Source organism: Alexandromys fortis, unplaced genomic scaffold (assembly GCF_014885135.2).
Source record: "Alexandromys fortis isolate MF-2015 unplaced genomic scaffold, M_Fortis_MF-2015_v1.1 scaffold_93, whole genome shotgun sequence".
NCBI lineage: Eukaryota > Metazoa > Chordata > Mammalia > Rodentia > Cricetidae > Alexandromys > Alexandromys fortis.
Window position 1 is genome coordinate 2,753,281 of NW_026067970.1, and position 4,746 is coordinate 2,758,026.

Genomic DNA, 4,746 nt, shown 5'->3' on the forward strand with positions numbered 1-4,746 from the left:
CTAGTAAGGTGAGCATCCACGAAACTGCCTAGGCTCCTACGAAACCAATAGGTACAGTAGGATCAAAAACCCATTGCCATTGTTCTTGAGGTCTCAGTAATCCTCATTGTCCACTATGTTCAGCGAGACCGGTTTTAACCCGGGCTTTTTGAGACCCAGGCCAGTTGGCCTTGGTGAGTTCCTGATAGAACATCCCCATTGTCTCAGTGTATGGGTGCACCCCTCACGGTCCTGAGTTCCTTGCTTGTGCTCTCTCTCCTTCTGCTTCTGATTTGGACCTTGATATTTCAGTCCGGTGCTCCATTGTATTGTGGGGTCCCAGAATTTTATATAGAACATTAACCCATGTCTACTAGTGAAGGGTGGGTTGGGCTTTTCGGAAACTCAAAGAGGAGTCTTGTGGTATAAAGGACTTCCAGAGGACAAAATCCAAAGAGAGAGCTAAGGCATTTATTAGTGCCACCTTTTAGATACCGGACCATTTTTCGGTTGCTTTTCCTTTTCTTGTTCCTTCTGGAATTCTGTCTCTGACTGTAGTAGAAGCTCTAGGGAGTTTACTAGGTACCTTCATTTGCAGACTTCGAAGCTGGCTCTTCTCTGGCTCTTCTTGTCCCCCTTTCTGCGCTACAAGGCAGAGTGGGACTTCACACAGTCATTTGAGATTTTCTTGGAAGTGCTTCTAAACTGGCCTAGAGCCTTTTGACTTAAACTCTCATGTCTTCGAGGAAGAATACAGAGTATTGTGGCTCTGTCGAAGCTGTAGTACACTGAAACTTTTAGTATGTCCCTACTACAGTGCTGGGCGTCCAACCTGGGGCTTCATACATGCTAGACAAGTACTCTCCACTGAGCTGCACTCTCTGCCCGAGGCTGCCATTCCAAAATAAGAATTAAACCTAAACCATGGCTCAGCAGGTAAAGGCACTTAGTGTGGCTGGCCTGGCAACCTGAGTTCTCTCCCCAGGTACCACATGGTGGACGGAGAGAACCATCCCCCAAGCTCTCCTCTCATTTCCACACACGCACCGTGGCATGGGTGAGTATATGCTGGCACACAGCACACAAACAAATGCGTATCTAACTGTGTAACTACTGCATCTGAAGTTAGCCTTTAAAACAGTTCTAGTTTTAAGACGGCACCGCAGAGTGGGGCGCTGGCTCGGCCACACCCTAGCCAACTGTGATTGGCTGAGCTTCCCCATCAGGGTGGGGGGCTGGCTCAGCGGGTAAAGTGTGCCTGTCCAAGCTCGAAGCTCAGATCCTCGGTACCAGTGTCAAAACCAGCCATGACAATGTGTCCCAGAAACAGGAGGATTCTGGGGACTCCCTGGCCAGCCACTCTACCTGATTGGCAAGCTCAAGTTTCAGTGAGGGCTCTGTCTCAGATATAAAGCGGAAAGAGAGAAGAGAAGATACCAAGTGTCTCCTTCCGTCCCTAAGTAAACATGTACACACATGCACACAAAAAGGCACAGTCATCTTTACTTTTATTTAATTTAAACTGTAAACATAGAACATTCTTATACCAAAAAAAATCCTGATATAAAGTGAAAAGTACCTTTTCCTTAATACTATTACTATGAATTTTAATATTTTTCCAAGCTGCCTTCTAAAAAGTATTTTGAATTCCAATATTTGCAAACATAGTTACAATAAATATGCCTAATAAGTTATTAGTAATCTGCCCAAATGCTTTGCATATTTGTTGGTTATTATTTTAATTTGGTTTGAAGCCTTCAGGATCTTAATCTTCCAGTTTTATAGGCCTGGGAACAAGAAATAAACTCTAAGGTGCTCAGTAGTAACTCCGCAGTATGCTAGAACTGGACTTGAACCTACTACTTTGTGGGACTGTAATCTAGCCACTGAGCTATATTTTAAGTCAATTTATTCAACTGTTATTTGAAAGTGTATTTGAAGTAGACACTAATGATAGTTAGGGTTTTTCCCCCATAGTGAAACCTATAGAAAGTATTAGAAAAGACTGGAATATTGTAAAATTGATGAGCATATATATATATGTATATATATATATATATATATATATATATATATATATATATCAGCCACTATTCTGGTTACCTGACTGGTTCTCTGACTTGAACAGAAATTGTAATTATGACCAATGTGGTATCCTTTCTCAAGTGGAATCCATTAGCTAACAGTTATGGAGACTAATAAAAAAAAAATCCGCTACCAAAAGGAGTAGCAGTCTGGAAACAGTGTGATCCTGTTAGAGAATCTGAGAGATGCTTCATCTTCTGTCTCTCCAAAATCCCTGTGGCACAGGAAGAGCCAGTGTGTCTCAGTTTTGTGTGTCATTGCTTAAGAGACAAAAAGGAACCTCTGCAAGAGAGAGTTCTGAATCTGGAAGGCTCCCTCATGCCCTCAACCATGCTGGTCACTCTGTAGCCATCCAGAAAGGAGGCGAAGCCTTTTTATGTGAGGCCTACAGTCACACCCTGCTCTCCCATCAGCATCCAGTGTCCCTCTACGTCCCCGAGGCCACCAAGCCTGCTCACCCTTCTCACATGCTATAGAGGCTCCCTCCTGCCGCTGCCCCCTTCTGTCACACGTGGCCTTTTCAAGGCTGGCTTGGGGTGGGATTTTATAGTCTAGGGGCACCTTTGAGCAAGAAAATGGATGCTCTCCTCTCGAACTAAATCACAACCCTGTTCTTGTAACAGCTGTAGAAGGAGGTTGTCCAATTCTCATTACATCTAATTCTCCAGGCCTAAACCTACAAGGCCAGAAAAGTATTTATTCAACTGATATTCATAGTTTTCTGCAGGGTTGTCAGCAGATAAAAGGGAAAAATGTTAGGTCAGTGTCTAAAGGGCCTAAAGTAAATCTTGTTATTTGGAGAATGTCCAGGTAACCATCTGAAAAATTCTTTGAAAGTGAAACTTGAGATGGGATGGGCGGAGCCTCTATGTACTATGAATATGGAAAAGGCCAGGCAGGAATGAACTTTCCCTTTCAGCCCTTGGTTTTGTGCATTTGAATGAGAAAGTAACTTGGCTGGTAGAACTGGGAATAGGGACAGAATAGACTAGGGTATAAGCGAGCAGATGCCAACCTGACCTCGCCTCGAAGGCCTGGGGGATGGGGAAGCTGCTGGCCTGGGACTCCTCTCAGCTTCAGCTTTCGCCATGTTCTGTGTGGCACTGACAGCTGACGGAGCCGTTACTGAAACTTACAAAGGAACTCAGGTAAGCTGTGTATGTTCTATGAGTGATAATCCGTTCGCTCTCTGAAATATGAACGTGCTGTGGGAGTTTCGAGTTTGCATGTCTGCACATTCTAATAGTGAGAACAAACATTACCAAGCTGCCAGGCCAACATTAGCCATTTTTGCTGCCAGTTCATCTTATTGAACTACCAATTGGTCATGAAACAAACATTAAGTGAAGAAGGATGGGGCGCCAGTTACACATTGCTATATAAAGCAGAACATGGGCCACAAGAGGAATTCAGCTAAAATCCTATGGAGTGTCAAGTTGAAAACATTTCTTTCAGCTGACGAGCTTAAGGAGAGTGTTTGCAAGCAAGAGGTCAGAGTGTCTCTATGACATAAAGACCAACTCGGGTTACCCAAAGCATGGAGAGAATGAAGGGCAAAGGGAGGTGACACAAAACGGTTCTGGAGGCAGTAGCAGGCCAGACTCAGGAATCTGTGGTTTTTAAGAAGTGAGATTATATGATCAATAAGATACTATTCTTACTGAGAGTCAGTTTATCTGGAAGCTTCGTGGGGAAAGGAACAGCAGAGAAGAGACTTTGAATGCATTCAGGAGGTGGCACACTGGCACAGCTTGTGTTGGGCAGTCTTTGCTTGCTGTGGCAAAACACGACATATCACTGGAAGGAGAGCAAGGATCTGGCTCCATGGTAGAAAACTTGGCTTAGAGTAGCATGTGTGGAGCCCCAGGCCAACCCCTAGCACCAGGAAACAAGAGCAAAGCAGAGATTCCAATCCATGGAGGCTGATCCCACCCTTTCTGGGCCTGGGAGGGCAGCGCATCATGGCAGACAAGTGTGGAGGAGAGACTATCTACTTCTGTCACTTGTGGTGGCGGGAAAGAGACCAGAAGGTGTCAGACATGATGCATCCTTCAGAGACAAGCCCCTTATGACCTGCTTCTTCCAACAAAGCATACCTTCCCAGTAGCATATCCAGTGTAAATTCACTGATGAAACAGCCCAGTGGTTAAGTGAGCATTCCCATGATCCATTCATTCGGAATATGGCATTGAGGACCAGCCTTTAACACATGAGCCTTGGTGAGGGATGCCTCATATCTAAACAACAATACCAGTGGAAGGTTGTGACATGTCAATCTAAGATTGCAACGATAAAGTCAGAAGGGAAAAGATAGAAAAATCCGACAGTTGCGAGGTCTAAATATGTCAAGATGACCACGTGGGTTGTTAATTAGTAATGAACGGAGCTGGAAACAGCACAGGTGTTTGTAGCTGCTTATATTTGTCGTTCCCATAACAACATATGTTCTATCCTATTCTGCCTTCCTTTTATTATAATATAAGACATTTTTAGATTTAGGTCAACTTGCATGTTTAATGTAAGATGTTTCATGACCAGTATTTTCTCACTGGGAGTTGCACATTAATTTCATATAACTCCTCTGCTGTGCTCTTCCTGAACTCAGACACTTAAGAAAGGTCCATCTTTAGTGAATTACCACTCACTTCTGCAAAAGAAGCCCAGTTTGCTTAACACATGGGG